Here is a 16784-nt window from a genome sequence, read left to right as displayed (position 1 = left end):
AAGTGATATATTAAAATCATCTTTCCAGCTTGAATTTCAATGATGCATTGGGGCAACGATTTTGTGAGAAACATCTTCACCCTTAAATAAAGATTTTCTTAATTCCTTACCTGTGTGCTAATTAGATATCACCTTGTTTTCACATTAAACAGACTTCTACATGAGAAAGCAGCAAGGATGCAGTGGCGTTAATGTTTCCTGGTGTCAACCTGTATTATTTCAGTAGACATTGAAATGAGGATGCATCTTGCTGCCTTTCCAATGAAGCAAGTTTAATTTAGTAATAGGTGAAAAACCATCCCTACAAAGGTGTTAATCAGAGACTTGGCTTTGTGGACACTTTTCAGAGAACAAATTTGTTAGCATAAAAATAAAGGCAGAAAATGAAGAGCTGTTTAATCACTCAATTGGATTTTTCTGCCAGCATATTTCTTTTTCTCTGCAACCCACTGCTAAATTGTGCTTCCTAGCTGTTTTTATAAAATCACTGAATCAAATCTAACTCTGATTACATCAGAGAAGGCCAGGTACCCTACACCATAAGAGGGGATTTGAAATTTTGACTTGTCTACTTAAAGATCACCAAAATCTGATAACAAGGTCAATTACGTCCCTGGGTGGGATTGAGCCACCAACCTTTTGGTTTATAGCCAAACACTTTAGCCACAAAGACACTTTGCAAAAGTCCATACTGACAAAGTCTAATAAGCATTCATCTAAAACGTTTCCTAGAAAAACTTTAAAAAGTCAATAATCTGGAGAGTTTTTGTAAGATGTTTCTTCCATCAACCAATGAAGAAACACATTGGTACTTTCCCATGATGAGTGAGTGCTTCAGGATCTATTACACTTACATGTGCAGCAGAGTACAGCAATGGAAGCATGCTGGGCACATAACCCAGAGGTAGGCAGATTGAAACTATCCTCTGCTATATGCATTTTTTTTTGTTAAAGTAATCCAAAACTGGGATTGATATGTTGGCTCTTTTATTTTTACTTAAAGTACAATAACTTTTACCATTTTAATTTGTTTTAATAGTATATTGACAGTATTGCTTTCTTTCAAAAATCCATTTAATTTTCTTTACCCTATTATTAAAATGGTAATTGACAAAAACAAACTACATTGTCACCAGAAGAGCAATACAAAATGTACAAGTGATATATTAAAATCATATTTCCAGCTTGAATTTCAATGATGCATTGGGGCAACGATTTTGTGAGAAACATCTTCACCCTTAAATAAAGATTTTCTTAATTCCTTACCTGTGTGCTAATTAGATATCACCTTGTTTTCACATTAAACAGACTTCCACATGAGAAAGCAGCAAGGATGCAGTGGCGTTAATGTTTCCTGGTGTCAACCTGTATTATTTCAGTAGACATTGAAATGAGGATGCATCTTGCTGCCTTTCCAATGAAGCAAGTTTAATTTAGTAATAGGTTAAAAACCATCCTTACAAAGGTGTTAATCAGAGACTTGGCTTTGTGGACACTTTTCAGAGAACAAATTTGTTAGCATAAAAATAAAGCCAGAAAATTAAGAGCTGTTTAATCACTCAATTTGATTTTTTTTGCCAGCATATTTCTTTTTCTCTGCAACCCACTGCTAAATTGTGCTTCCTAGCTGTTTTTATAAAATCACTGAATCAAATCTAACTCTGATTACATCAGAGAAGGCCAGGTACCCTACACCAGAACAGGGGGATTTGAAATTTTGACTTGTCTGCTTAAAGATCACCAAAATCTGATAACAAGGTCAATTACGTCCCTGGGTGGGATTGAACCACCAACCTTTTGGTTAATCGCCGTTCACACTAAATGATTGCGCCACAGAGACACTTTGCAAAAGTCCATACTGACAAAGGCTAATAAGCATTCATCTAAAACGTTTCCTAGAAAAACTTTAAAAAGTCAATAATCTGGAGAGTTTTTGTAAGATGTTTCTTCCATCAACCAACGAAGAAATACATTGGTACTTTCCCATGATGAGTGAGTGCTTCAGGATCTCTTGCACTTACATGTGCAGCAGAGTACTGCAATGGAAGCATGCTGGGCCCATTACCCAGAGGTAGGCAGATTGAAACTATCCTCTGCTATATGCATTTTTTTTGTCAATTAAAGTAATCCAAAACTGGGATTGATATGTTAGCTATTTTATGTTTACTTAAAGTACAATAACTTTTACCATTTTAATTTGTTTTAATAGTATATTGAAAGTATTGTTTTCATTTAAAAATCCACTTAATTTTCTTTACCCTATTATTAAAATGGTAATTGACAAAAACAAACTACATTGTCACCAGAAGAGCAATACAAAATGTACAAGTGATATATTAAAATCATCTTTCCTGCTTGAATTTCAATGATGCATTGGGGCAACGATTTTGTGAGAAACATCTTCACCCTTAAATAAAGATTTTCTTAATTCCTTACCTGTGTGCTAATTAGATATCACCTTGTTTTCACATTAAACAGACTTCTACATGAGAAAGCAGCAAGGATGCAGTGGCGTTAATGTTTCCTGGTGTCAACCTGTATTATTTCAGTAGACATTGAAATGAGGATGCATCTTGCTGCCTTTCCAATGAAGCAAGTTTAATTTAGTAATAGGTGAAAAACCATCCCTACAAAGGTGTTAATCAGAGACTTGGCTTTGTGGACACTTTTCAGAGAACAAATTTGTTAGCATAAAAATAAAGGCAGAAAATGAAGAGCTGTTTAATCACTCAATTGGATTTTTCTGCCAGCATATTTCTTTTTCTCTGCAACCCACTGCTAAATTGTGCTTCCTAGCTGTTTTTATAAAATCACTGAATCAAATCTAACTCTGATTACATCAGAGAAGGCCAGGTACCCTACACCATAAGAGGGGATTTGAAATTTTGACTTGTCTACTTAAAGATCACCAAAATCTGATAACAAGGTCAATTACGACCCTGGGTGGGATTGAGCCTCCAACCTTTTGGTTTATAGCCGTACACACTAACTGATTGCGCCACAGAGACACTTTGCAAAAGTACATACTGACAAAGGCTAATAAGCATTCATCTAAAACGTTTCCTAGAAAAACTTTAAAAAGTCAATAATCTGGAGAGTTTTTGTAAGATGTTTCTTCCATCCACCAACGAAGAAACACATTGGTACTTTCCCATGATGAGTGAGTGCTTCAGGATCTCTTGCACTTACATGTGCAGCAGAGTACTGCAATGGAAGCATGCTGGGCCCATAACCCAGAGGTAGGCAGATTAAAACTATCCTCTGCTATATGCATTTTTTTTGTTAATTAAAGTAATCCAAAACTGGGATTGATATTTTTGCTCTTTTATTTTTCATTAAAGTACAATAACTTTTACCATTTTAATTTGTTTTAATAGTATATTGAAAGTATTGTTTTCATTTAAAAATCCACTTAATTTTCTTTACCCTATTATTAAAATGGTAATTGACAAAAACAAACTACATTGTCACCAGAAGAGCAATACAAAATGTACAAGTGATATATTAAAATCATCTTTCCTGCTTGAATTTCAATGATGCATTGGGGCAACGATTTTGTGAGAAACATTTTCACCCTTAAATAAAGATTTTCTTAATTCCTTACCTGTGTGCTAATTAGATATCACCTTGTTTTCACATTAAACAGACTTCCACATGAGAAAGCAGCAAGGATGCAGTGGCGTTAATGTTTCCTGGTGTCAACCTGTATTATTTCAGTAGACATTGAAATGAGGATGCATCTTGCTGCCTTTCCAATGAAGCAAGTTTAATTTAGTAATAGGTGAAAAACCATCCTTACAAAGGTGTTAATCAGAGACTTGGCTTTGTGGACACTTTTCAGAGAACAAATTTGTTAGCATAAAAATAAAGGCAGAAAATGAAGAGCTGTTTAATCACTCAATTGGATTTTTTTGCCAGCATATTTATTTTTCTCTGCAACCCACTGCTAAATTGTGCTTCCTAGCTGTTTTTATAAAATCACTGAATCAAATCTAACTCTGATTACATCAGAGAAGGCCAGGTACCCTACACCATAAGAGAGGGTTTGAAATTTTGACTTGTCTACTTAAAGATCACCAAAATCTGATAACAAGGTCAATTACGTCCCTGGGTGGGATTGAACCACCAACCTTTTGGTTAATAGCCATACACACTAACTGATTGCGCCACAGAGACACTTTGCAAAAGTACATACTGGCAAAGGCTAATAAGCATTCATCTAAAACGTTTCCTAGAAAAACTTTAAAAAGTCAATAATCTGGAGAGTTTTTGTAAGATGTTTCTTCCATCAACCAATGAAGAAACACATTGGTACTTTCCCATGATGAGTGAGTGCTTCAGGATCTATTACACTTACATGTGCAGCAGAGTACAGCAATGGAAGCATGCTGGGCACATAACCCAGAGGTAGGCAGATTGAAACTATCCTCTGCTATATGCATTTTTTTTTGTTAAAGTAATCCAAAACTGGGATTGATATGTTGGCTCTTTTATTTTTACTTACAGTACAATAACTTTTACCATTTTAATTTGTTTTAATAGTATATTGACAGTATTGTTTTCTTTCAAAAATCCACTTAATTTTCTTAACCCTATTATTAAAATGGTAATTGACAAAAACAAACTACATTGTCACCAGAAGAGCAATACAAAATGTACAAGTGATATATTAAAATCATCTTTCCAGCTTGAATTTCAATGATGCATTGGGGCAACGATTTTGTGAGAAACATCTTCACCCTTAAATAAAGATTTTCTTAATTCCTTACCTGTGTGCTAATTAGATATCACCTTGTTTTCACATTAAACAGACTTCCACATGAGAAAGCAGCAAGGATGCAGTGGCGTTAATGTTTCCTGGTGTCAACCTGTATTATTTCAGTAGACATTGAAATTAGGATGCATCTTGCTGCCTTTCCAATGAAGCGTTTAATTTAGTAATAGGTGAAAAACCATCCCTACAAAGGTGTTAATCAGAGACTTGGCTTTGTGGACACTTTTTAGAGAACAAATTTGTTAGCATAAAAATAAAGCCAGAAAATGAAGAGCTGTTTAATCACTCAATTGGATTTTTTTTGCCAGCATATTTCTTTTTCTCTGCAACCCACTGCTAAATTGTGCTTCCTAGCTGTTTTTATTAAATCACTGAATCAAATCTAACTCTGATTACATCAGAAAAGGCCAGGTACCCTACACCATAACAGGGGGTTTGAAATTTTGACTTGTCTACTTAAAGATCACCAAAATCTGATAACAAGGTCAATTACGTCCCTGGGTGGGATTGAACCACCAACCTTTTGGTTAGTAGCCGGACACACTAACCGATTGCGCCACAGAGACACTTCACAAAAAGTACATACTGACAAAGGCTAATAAGCATTCATCTAAAACGTTTCCTAGAAAAACTTTAAAAAGTCAATAATCTGGAGAGTTTTGTAAGATGTTTCTTCCATCAACCAACGAAGAAACACATTGGTACTTTCCCATGATGAGTGAGTGCTTCAGGATCTCTTGCACTTACATGTGCAGCAGAGTACAGCAATGGAAGCATGCTGGGCCCATAACCCAGCGGTAGGCAGATTGAAACTATCCTCTGCTATATGCATTTTTTTTTTGTTAATTAAAGTAATCCAAAACTGGGATTGATATTTTGGCTCTTTTATTTTCACTTAAAGTACAATAACTTTTACCATTTTAATTTGTTTTAATAGTATATTGACAGTATTGTTTTCTTTCAAAAATCCACTTAATTTTCTTAACCCTATTATTAAAATGGTAATTGACAAAAACAAACTACATTGTCACCAGAAGAGCAATACAAAATGTACAAGTGATATATTAAAATCATCTTTCCAGCTTGAATTTCAATGATGCATTGGGGCAACGATTTTGTGAGAAACATCTTCACCCTTAAATAAAGATTTTCTTAATTCCTTACCTGTGTGCTAATTAGATATCACCTTGTTTTCACATTAAACAGACTTCCACATGAGAAAGCAGCAAGGATGCAGTGGCGTTAATGTTTCCTGGTGTCAACCTGTATTATTTCAGTAGACATTGAAATGAGGATGCATCTTGCTGCCTTTCCAATGAAGCGTTTAATTTAGTAATAGGTGAAAAACCATCCCTACAAAGGTGTTAATCAGAGACTTGGCTTTGTGGACACTTTTCAGAGAACAAATTTGTTAGCATAAAAATAAAGCCAGAAAATGAAGAGCTGTTTAATCACTCAATTGGATTTTTTTTGCCAGCATATTTCTTTTTCTCTGCAACCCACTGCTAAATTGTGCTTCCTAGCTGTTTTTATTAAATCACTGAATCAAATCTAACTCTGATTACATCAGAAAAGGCCAGGTACCCTACACCATAACAGGGGGTTTGAAATTTTGACTTGTCTACTTAAAGATCACCAAAATCTGATAACAAGGTCAATTACGTCCCTGGGTGGGATTGAACCACCAACCTTTTGGTTAGTAGCCAGACACACTAACCGATTGCGCCACAGAGACACTTCACAAAAAGTACATACTGACAAAGGCTAATAAGCATACATCTAGAACGTTTCCTAGAAAAACTTTAAAAAGTCAATAATCTGGAGAGTTTTTGTAAGATGTTTCTTCCATCAACCAACGAAGAAACACATTGGTACTTTCCCATGATGAGTGAGTGCTTCAGGATCTCTTGCACTTACATGTGCAGCAGAGTACTGCAATGGAAGCATGCTGGGCCCATAACCCAGAGGTAGGCAGATTGAAACTATCCTTTGCTATATGCATTTTTTTTTGTTAATTTAAGTAATCAAAACTGGGATTGATATTTTTGCTCTTTTATTTTTACTTAAAGTACAATAACTTTTACCATTTTAATTTGTTTTAATAGTATATTGACAGTATTGTTTTCTTTCAAAAATCCACTTAATTTTCTTAACCCTATTATTAAAATGGTAATTGACAAAAACAAACTACATTGTCACCAGAAGAGCAATACAAAATGTACAAGTGATATATTAAAATCATCTTTCCAGCTTGAATTTCAATGATGCATTGGGGCAACGATTTTGTGAGAAACATCTTCACCCTTAAATAAAGATTTTCTTAATTCCTTACCTGTGTGCTAATTAGATATCACCTTGTTTTCACATTAAACAGACTTCCACATGAGAAAGCAGCAAGGATGCAGTGGCGTTAATGTTTCCTGGTGTCAACCTGTATTATTTCAGTAGACATTGAAATGAGGATGCATCTTGCTGCCTTTCCAATGAAGCAAGTTTAATTTAGTAATAGGTGAAAAACCATCCCTACAAAGGTGTTAATCAGAGACTTGGCTTTGTGGACACTTTTCAGAGAACAAATTTGTTAGCATAAAAATAAAGCCAGAAAATGAAGAGCTGTTTAATCACTCAATTGGATTTTTTTTGCCAGCATATTTCTTTTTCTCTGCAACCCACTGCTAAATTGTGCTTCCTAGCTGTTTTTATAAAATCAATGAATCAAATCTAACTCTGATTACATCAGAGAAGGCCAGGTACCCTACACCAGAACAGGGGTTTTGAAATTTTGACTTGTCTACTTAAAGATCACCAAAATCTGATAACAAGGTCAATTACGTCCCTGGGTGGGATTGAACCACCAACCTTTTGGTTAATAGCCGTGCACACTAACTGATTGCGCCACAGAGACACTTTGCAAAAGTCCATACTGACAAAGGCTAATAAGCATTCATCTAAAACGTTTCCTAGAAAAACTTTAAAAAGTCAATAATCTGGAGAGTTTTTGTAAGATGTTTCTTCCATCAACCAACGAAGAAACACATTGGTACTTTCCCATGATGAGTGAGTGCTTCAGGATCTCTTGCACTTACATGTGCAGCAGAGTACAGCAATGGAAGCATGCTGGGCCCATAACCCAGCGGTAGGCAGATTGAAACTATCCTCTGCTATATGCATTTTTTTTTGTTAATTTAAGTAATCAAAACTGGGATTGATATGTTAGCTCTTTTATGTTTACTTAAAGTACAATAACTTTTACCATTTTAATTTGTTTTAATAGTATATTGACAGTATTGTTTTCTTTCAAAAATCCACTTAATTTTCTTTACCCTATTATTAAAATGGTAATTGACAAAAACAAACTACATTGTCACCAGAAGAGCAATACAAAATGTACAAGTGATATATTAAAATCATCTTTCCAGCTTGAATTTCAATGATGCATTGGGGCAACGATTTTGTGAGAAACATCTTCACCCTTAAATAAAGATTTTCTTAATTCCTTACCTGTGTGCTAATTAGATATCACCTTGTTTTCACATTAAACAGACTTCCACATGAGAAAGCAGCAAGGATGCAGTGGCGTTAATGTTTCCTGGTGTCAACCTGTATTATTTCAGTAGAAATTGAAATGAGGATGCATCTTGCTGCCTTTCCAATGAAGCAAGTTTAATTTAGTAATAGGTGAAAAACCATCCCTACAAAGGTGTTAATCAGAGACTTGGCTTTGTGGACACTTTTCAGAGAACAAATTTGTTAGCATAAAAATAAAGCCAGAAAATGAAGAGCTGTTTAATCACTCAATTGGATTTTTCTGCCAGCATATTTCTTTTTCTCTGCAAACCACTGCTAAATTGTGCTTCCTATCTGTTTTTATAAAATCACTGAATCAAATCTAACTCTGATTACATCAGAGAAGGCCAGGTACCCTACACCATAACAGGGGGTTTGAAATTTTGACTTGTCTACTTAAAGATCACCAAAATCTGATAACAAGGTCAATTACGTCCCTGGGTGGGATTGAACCACCAACCTTTTGGTTAGTAGCCAGACACACTAACCGATTGCGCCACAGAGACACTTTGTAAAAAGTACATACTGACAAAGGCTAATAAGCATACATCTAGAACGTTTCCTAGAAAAACTTTAAAAAGTCAATAATCTGGATAGTTTTTGTAAGATGTTTCTTCCATCAACCAACGAAGAAACACATTGGTACTTTCCCATGATGAGTGAGTGCTTCAGGATCTCTTGCACTTACATGTGCAGCAGAGTACTGCAATGGAAGCATGCTGGGCCCATAACCCAGAGGTAGGCAGATTGAAACTATCCTTTGCTATATGCATTTTTTTTTGTTAATTTAAGTAATCAAAACTGGGATTGATATTTTTGCTCTTTTATTTTTACTTAAAGTACAATAACTTTTACCATTTTAATTTGTTTTAATAGTATATTGACAGTATTGTTTTCTTTCAAAAATCCACTTAATTTTCTTTACCCTATTATTAAAATGGTAATTGACAAAAACAAACTACATTGTCACCAGAAGAGCAATACAAAATGTACAAGTGATATATTAAAATCATCTTTCCAGCTTGAATTTCAATGATGCATTGGGGCAACGATTTTGTGAGAAACATCTTCACCCTTAAATAAAGATTTTCTTAATTCCTTACCTGTGTGCTAATTAGATATCACCTTGTTTTCACATTAAACAGACTTCCACATGAGAAAGCAGCAAGGATGCAGTGGCGTTAATGTTTCCTGGTGTCAACCTGTATTATTTCAGTAGACATTGAAATGAGGATGCATCTTGCTGCCTTTCCAATGAAGCAAGTTTAATTTAGTAATAGGTGAAAAACCATCCCTACAAAGGTGTTAATCAGAGACTTGGCTTTGTGGACACTTTTCAGAGAACAAATTTGTTAGCATAAAAATAAAGCCAGAAAATGAAGAGCTGTTTAATCACTCAATTGGATTTTTTTTGCCAGCATATTTCTTTTTCTCTGCAACCCACTGCTAAATTGTGCTTCCTAGCTGTTTTTATAATATCACTGAATCAAATCTAACTCTGATTACATCAGAGAAGGCCAGGTACCCTACACCATAACAGGGGGTTTGAAATTTTGACTTGTCTACTTAAAGATCACCAAAATCTGATAACAAGGTCAATTACGTCCCTGGTTGGGATTGAACCTCCAACCTTTTGGTTAGTAGCCGGACACACTAACCGATTGCGCCACAGAGACACTTTGCAAAAAGTACATACTGACAAAGTCTAATAAGCATATATCTAGAACGTTTCCTAGAAAAACTTTAAAAAGTCAATAATCTGGAGAGTTTTTGTAAGATGTTTCTTCCATTAACCAATGAAGAAACACATTGGTACTTTCCCATGATAAATGAGTGCTTCAGGATCTCTTGCACTTACATGTGCAGCAGAGTACTGCAATGGAAGCATGCTGGGCCCATTACCCAGAGGTAGGCAGATTGAAACTATCCTCTGCTATATGCATTTTTTTTGTTAATTAAAGTAATCCAAAACTGGGATTGATATGTTAGCTCTTTTATGTTTACTTAAAGTACAATAACTTTTACCATTTTAATTTGTTTTAATAGTATATTGACAGTATTGTTTTCTTTCAAAAATCCACTTAATTTTTTTTACCCTATTATTAAAATGGTAATTGACAAAAACAAACTACATTGTCACCAGAAGAGCAATACAAAATGTACAAGTGATATATTAAAATCATCTTTCCAGCTTGAATTTCAATGATGCATTGGGGCAACGATTTTGTGAGAAACATCTTCACCCTTAAATAAAGATTTTCTTAATTCCTTACCTGTGTGCTAATTAGATATCACCTTGTTTTCACATTAAACAGACTTCCACATGAGAAAGCAGCAAGGATACAGTGGTGTTAATGTTTCCTGGTGTCAACCTGTATTATTTCAGTAGACATTGAAATGAGGATGCATCTTGCTGCCTTTCCAATGAAGCAAGTTTAATTTAGTAATAGGTAAAAAACCATCCCTACAAAGGTGTTAATCAGAGACTTGGCTTTGTGGACACTTTTCAGAGAACAAATTTGTTAGCATAAAAATAAAGCCAGAAAATGAAGAGCTGTTTAATCACTCAATTGGATTTTTTTTGCCAGCATATTTCCTTTTCTCTGCAACCCACTGCTAAATTGTGCTTCCTAGCTGTTTTTATAAAATCACTGAATCAAATCTAACTCTGATTACATCAGAGAAGGCCAGGTACCCTACATCACAGGTTCTCAAACTCGGTCCTCAGGACCCTACCAGTGCATGTTTTGCAGGTAACCCAGCAGGAGTACAGGTGTATTAATTGCTCACTAACACATTTTAAAAGGCCCACAGGTGCAGCTAATTATTTCACTTGTGATTCTGTGAGGATACCTGCAAAACATACACTGTGTGGGGTCCTGAGGACCGAATTTGAGAACCTATGCCCTACATCATAAGAGGGGGTTTGATATTTTGACTTGTCTACTTAAAGATCACCAAAACATGATCACAAGGTCAATTACGTCCCTGGGTGGGATTGAACCACCAACCTTTTGGTTAGTAGCCAAACACACTAACTGATTGCACCACAGAGACACTTTGCAAAAATGTATGCTGACAAAGGCTAATAAGCATTCATCTAGAACGTTTCCTAGAAAAACTTTAAAAAGTCAATAATCTGGAGAGTTTTTGTAAGATGTTTCTTAGATCAACCAACGAAGAAACACATTGGTACTTTCCCATGATGAGTGAGTGCTTCAGGATCTCTTGCACTAACATGTGCAGCAGAGTACTGCAATGGAAGCATGCTGGGCTTATAACCCAGAGGTAGGCAGATTGAAACTATCCTCTGCTATATGCATTTTTTTTAATTAAAGTAATCCAAAACTGGGATTGATATTTTAGCTCTTTTATTTTTACTTAAAGTACAATAACTTTTACCATCTTAATTTGTTTTAATAGTATATTGACAGTATTGTTTTCTTTCAAAAATCCACTTAATTTTCTTTACCCTATTATTAAAATGGTAATTGACAAAAACAAACTACATTGTCACCAGAAGAGCAATACAAAATGTACAAGTGATATATTAAAATCATCTTTCCAGCTTGAATTTCAATGATGCATTGGGGCAACGATTTTGTGAGAAACATTTTCACCCTTAAATAAAGATTTTCTTAATTCCTTACCTGTGTGCTAATTAGATATCACCTTGTTTTCACATTAAACAGACTTCCACATGAGAAAGCAGCAAGGATGCAGTGGCGTTAATGTTTCCTGGTGTCAACCTGTATTATTTCAGTAGACATTGAAATGAGGATGCATCTTGCTGCCTTTCCAATGAAGCAAGTTTAATTTAGTAATAGGTGAAAAACCATCCTTACAAAGGTGTTAATCAGAGACTTGGCTTTGTGGACACTTTTCAGAGAACAAATTTGTTAGCATAAAAATAAAGCCAGAAAATTAAGAGCTGTTTAATCACTCAATTGGATTTTTTTTTGCCAGCATATTTCTTTTTCTCTGCAACCCACTGCTAAATTGTGCTTCCTAGCTGTTTTTATAAAATCACTGAATCAAATCTAACTCTGATTACATCAGAGAAGGCCAGGTACCCTACACCATAACAGGGGGTTTGAAATTTTGACTTGTCTACTTAAAGATCACCAAAATCTGATAACAAGGTCAATTACGTCCCTGGGTGGGATTGAACCACCAACCTTTTAGCTAATAGCCGTGCACACTAACTGATTGCGCTACAGAGACACTTTGCAAAAGTCCATACTGACAAAGGCTAATAAGCATTCATCTAAAACGTTTCCTAGAAAAACTTTAAAAAGTCAATAATCTGGAGAGTTTTTGTAAGATGTTTCTTCCAACAACCAACGAAGAAACACATTGGTACTTTCCCATGATGAGTGAGTGCTTCAGGATCTCTTGCACTTACATGTGCAGCAGAGTACTGCAATGGAAGCATGCTGGGCCCATAACCCAGAGGTAGGCAGATTGAAACTATCCTCTGCTATATGCATTTTTTTTTTATTAAAGTAATCCAAAACTGGGATTGATATTTTAGCTCTTTTATTTTTACTTAAAGTACAATAACTTTTACCATCTTAATTTGTTTTAATAGTATATTGACAGTATTGTTTTCTTTCAAAAATCCACTTAATTTTCTTTACCCTATTATTAAAATGGTAATTGACAAAAACAAACTACATTGTCACCAGAAGAGCAATACAAAATGTACAAGTGATATATTAAAATCATCTTTCCAGCTTGAATTTCAATGATGCATTGGGGCAACAATTTTGTGAGAAACATCTTCACCATTAAATAAAGATTTTCTTAATTCCTTACCTGTGTGCCACTTAGATATCACCTTGTTTTCACATTAAACAGACTTCCACATGAGAAAGCAGCAAGGATGCATTGGCGTTAATGTTTCCTGGTGTCAACCCGTATTATTTCAGTAGACATTGAAATGAGGATGCATCTTGCTGCCTTTCCAATGAAGCAAGTTTAATTTAGTAATAGGTGAAAAACCATCCCTACAAAGGTGTTCATCAGAGACTTGGCTTTGTGGACACTTTTCAGAGAACAAATTTGTTAGCATTAAAATAAAGCCAGAAAATGAAGAGCTGTTCAATCACTCAATTGGATTTTTCAGCCAGCATATTTTTTTTTCTCTGCAACCCACTGCTAAATTGTGCTTCCTAGCTGTTTTTTATAAAATCATTTAATCAAAACGAACTCTGGTTACATCAGAGAAGGCCAGGTACCATACATCATAAGAGGGGGTTTGAAATTTTGACTTGTCTACTTAAAGATCACCAAAACCTGATCACAAGGTCAATTACATCCCTGGGTGGGATTGAACCATCAACCTTTTGGTTAGTAACCGAACACACTAACTGATTGCGCAACAGAGACACTTTGCAAAAGTGCATACTGACAAAGGCTAATAAGCATTCATCTAGAACGTTTCCTAGAAAAACTTTAGAAAGTCAATAATCTGGAGAGTTTTTGTAAGATGTTTCTTAGATCAACCAACGAAGAAACACATTGGTACTTTCCCATGATGAGTGAGTGCTTCAGGATCTCTTGCACTTACATGTGCAGCAGAGTACTGCAATGGAAGCATGCTGGGCCCATAACCCAGAGGTAGGCAGATTGAAACTATCCTCTGCTATATGCATTTTTTTTGTTAATTAAAGTAATCCAAAACTGGGATTGATATTTTAGCTCTTTTATTTTTACTTAAAGTACAATACCTTTTACCATTTTAATTTGTTTTAATAGTATATTGACAGTATTGTTTTCTTTCAAAAATCAACTTAATAGTATCTCACCTGGCAGGTAAGTAGGAGTTGGGCTAGAGCTGGGGAGGGTCGCTGCTCGGGCACCCCCCTGTCAAGTGAAGGAGATCCAACTGAGGCAGCACAAGGGAACTCTCGAAAGAAGAACAAGGCTAGAGGAAGATCTGAGACAAAGAAATCTGACTTTTACCAGAGCTGACCAGAGGAAAGCACAAACACAGTCCCCCACTATCACAAATAATGCAGTCGAGTTTCCCACATTTGGGGAAATCACAGGGGTCAGCATACCCAGAATGCAATGAATGAACCTCACCCTGGGAGAACAATCTTCATGACCATGGTATCTCCTATGCAAAATAAGTATGATTTGGGACAGGGCTGGGGAGGGCGGCTGCTCAGGCACATCTCTGTCAAGTAAAGGAGATTCAACTGAGGCAGCACAAGGGAACTCTCATCTGGGGACAACAACTGCAGGGAGAACACATATTTTCAGATGAACATGGGAGGGCAGAAGGCTGCCTAATACTGAAGCACCCCCAAACAACAAACCAAATGCAACAACTAGGCAAGCATTCCTGGGGGAAGGCCTGCAGCAGATGGATTTGCATATGGTGATGTCATCAAAGCAGTGGGTCAAAGTTGGCTTCAACCCTCGTCTGCATATGAAAAGAGAAAAGGGGCGTGCAGGGCATGGCAGCCTTTTGCGGCGCTTGGAAGACCCCTAGTTTGCATTAAACACCTCCACCCTCCTTCGGTGTGGGGCTCATGTTGGCTATGCCCCAGCCCCTGAAGCATTCAAGCTGATTTCTTGCAGCGGCTGGGCACTGTAACAGCTCCAGAGCTGATCTGTAAGGCAAGTAAAAGGGTGTGGGCCCTGCAGCACTACCTGTAGTTCGCATTGTGCGTTGGAAGGCACAAATTAAGCAGACGGGAGAAGTCAGGATAGTGCGCAAGGGCATAGAAGGGAGTGGCTCAAGAAAAGAGAAGTGGAAACAGACAACAAACTAGGCTGGAGAGAGACCTGAGACAAAGAGATCTGAATTATACGAGAGCCGACCAGGGGAAACACAAATTATGCAGTCAAGTGTCCAACATTTGGGGAAACCGCAGGAGCAGCACACCCAGAGTGCAATGGGTGAGCCTTGCCCTGGGAGAAGCACCTTCATGATCATAGTATCTCACCTGGCAGGTAAGTAGGAGTTGGGCTAGAGCTGGGGAGGGTCGCTGCTCGGGCACCCCCCTGTCAAGTGAAGGAGATCCAACTGAGGCAGCACAAGGGAACTCTCGAAAGAAGAACAAGGCTAGAGGAAGATCTGAGACAAAGAAATCTGACTTTTACCAGAGCTGACCAGAGGAAAGCACAAACACAGTCCCCCACTACCACAAATAATGCAGTCAAGTTTCCCACATTTGGGGAAATCACAGGGGTCAGCATACCCAGAATGCAATGACTGAACCTCACCCTGGGAGAACAATCTTCATGACCATGGTATCTCCTATGCAAAATAAGTATGATTTGGGATAGGGCTGGGGAGGGCCGCTGCTCAGGCACATCTCTGTCAAGTAAAGGAGATTCAACTGAGGCAGCACAAGGGAACTCTCAGCTTGGGACAACAACTCCAGGGAGAACACATATTTTCAGATGAACATGGGAGGGCAGAAGGTTGCCTAATACTGAAGCACCCCCAAACAACAAACCAAATGCAACAACTTGTGCAAGCATTCCTGGGGGAAGGCCTGCAGCAGATGGATTTGCATATGGTGATGTCATCCAAGCAGTGGGTCAAAGATGGCTTCAACCCTCGTCTGCATATGAAAAGAGAAAAGGGGCGTGCAGGGCATGGCAGCCTTTTGCGGCGCTTGGAAGACCCCTAGTTCGCATTAAACACCTCCACCCTCCTTCGGTGTGGGGCTCATGTTGGCTATGCCCCAGCCCCTGAAGCATTCAAGCTGATTTCTTGCAGCAGCTGGGCACTGTAACAGCTCCAGAGCTGATCTGTAAGGCAAGTAAAAGGGTGTGGGCCCTGCAGCACTACCTGTAGTTCGCATTGTGCGTTGGAAGGCACAAATTAAGCAGACGGGAGAAGTCAGGATAGTGCGCAAGGGCATAGAAGGGAGTGGCTCAAGAAAAGAGAAGTGGAAACATACAGCAAACTAGGCTGGAGAGAGACCTGAGACAAAGAGATCTGAATTATACGAGAGCCGACCAGGGGAAACACAAATTATGCAGTCAAGTTTCCCACATTTGGGAAAATCGCAGGAGCAGCACACCCAGAGTGCAATGGGTGAGCCTTGCCCTGGGAGAAGCACCTGCATGATCATAGTATCTCACCTGGCAGGTAAGTAAGATTTGGGATAGAGCTGGGGAGGGTCGCTGCTCGGGCACCCCCCTGTCAAGTGAAGGAGATCCAACCGAGGCAGCACAAGGAAACTCTCGAAAGAAGAACAAGGCTAGAGGAAGATCTGAGACAAATAAATCTGACTTTTACCAGAGCTGACCAGAGGAAAGAACAAACACAGTCCCCCACTACCACAAATAATGCAGTCGAGTTTCCCACATTTGGGGAAATCATAGGAGTCAGCATACCCAGAATGCAATGAATTAACCTCACCCTGGGAGAACAATCTTCATGACCATGGTATCTCCTATGCAAAATAAGTATGAT

At 37.5% G+C, this 16784-nt stretch overlaps 8 non-coding genes across 8 annotated transcripts; all 8 read right to left on the bottom strand.

Moving 5' to 3' along the window:
- Positions 1-6435: 6435 nt before the first annotated feature.
- Positions 6436-6509, bottom strand: TRNAS-ACU (transfer RNA serine (anticodon ACU)). The gene has a single exon. It is a non-coding gene; the product is annotated as a tRNA-Ser (tRNA).
- A 2264-nt stretch (positions 6510-8773) lies between these two features.
- On the bottom strand, positions 8774-8847 carry TRNAS-ACU (transfer RNA serine (anticodon ACU)). The gene has a single exon. It is a non-coding gene; the product is annotated as a tRNA-Ser (tRNA).
- A 2477-nt stretch (positions 8848-11324) lies between these two features.
- On the bottom strand, positions 11325-11398 carry TRNAS-ACU (transfer RNA serine (anticodon ACU)). Its single transcript has one exon. It is a non-coding gene; the product is annotated as a tRNA-Ser (tRNA).
- A 2920-nt stretch (positions 11399-14318) lies between these two features.
- Positions 14319-14482, bottom strand: LOC135014580 (U1 spliceosomal RNA). Its single transcript, XR_010213047.1, has one exon. It is a non-coding gene; the product is annotated as a U1 spliceosomal RNA (small nuclear RNA).
- Positions 14483-15152: 670 nt separating this feature from the next.
- Positions 15153-15315, bottom strand: LOC135014584 (U1 spliceosomal RNA). Its single transcript, XR_010213052.1, has one exon. It is a non-coding gene; the product is annotated as a U1 spliceosomal RNA (small nuclear RNA).
- Positions 15316-15467: 152 nt separating this feature from the next.
- On the bottom strand, positions 15468-15631 carry LOC135014581 (U1 spliceosomal RNA). The gene has a single exon (XR_010213048.1). It is a non-coding gene; the product is annotated as a U1 spliceosomal RNA (small nuclear RNA).
- Positions 15632-16302: 671 nt separating this feature from the next.
- On the bottom strand, positions 16303-16465 carry LOC135014583 (U1 spliceosomal RNA). The gene has a single exon (XR_010213051.1). It is a non-coding gene; the product is annotated as a U1 spliceosomal RNA (small nuclear RNA).
- A 152-nt stretch (positions 16466-16617) lies between these two features.
- Positions 16618-16781, bottom strand: LOC135014582 (U1 spliceosomal RNA). The gene has a single exon (XR_010213050.1). It is a non-coding gene; the product is annotated as a U1 spliceosomal RNA (small nuclear RNA).
- Between the last annotated feature and the right edge of the window lie 3 nt (positions 16782-16784).

The sequence above is a fragment of the Pseudophryne corroboree genome, unplaced genomic scaffold (genome assembly GCF_028390025.1).
Source record: "Pseudophryne corroboree isolate aPseCor3 unplaced genomic scaffold, aPseCor3.hap2 scaffold_2817, whole genome shotgun sequence".
In the NCBI taxonomy this organism is placed as follows: domain Eukaryota; kingdom Metazoa; phylum Chordata; class Amphibia; order Anura; family Myobatrachidae; genus Pseudophryne; species Pseudophryne corroboree.
This window is presented reverse-complemented; position numbering and strand designations above follow the sequence as displayed.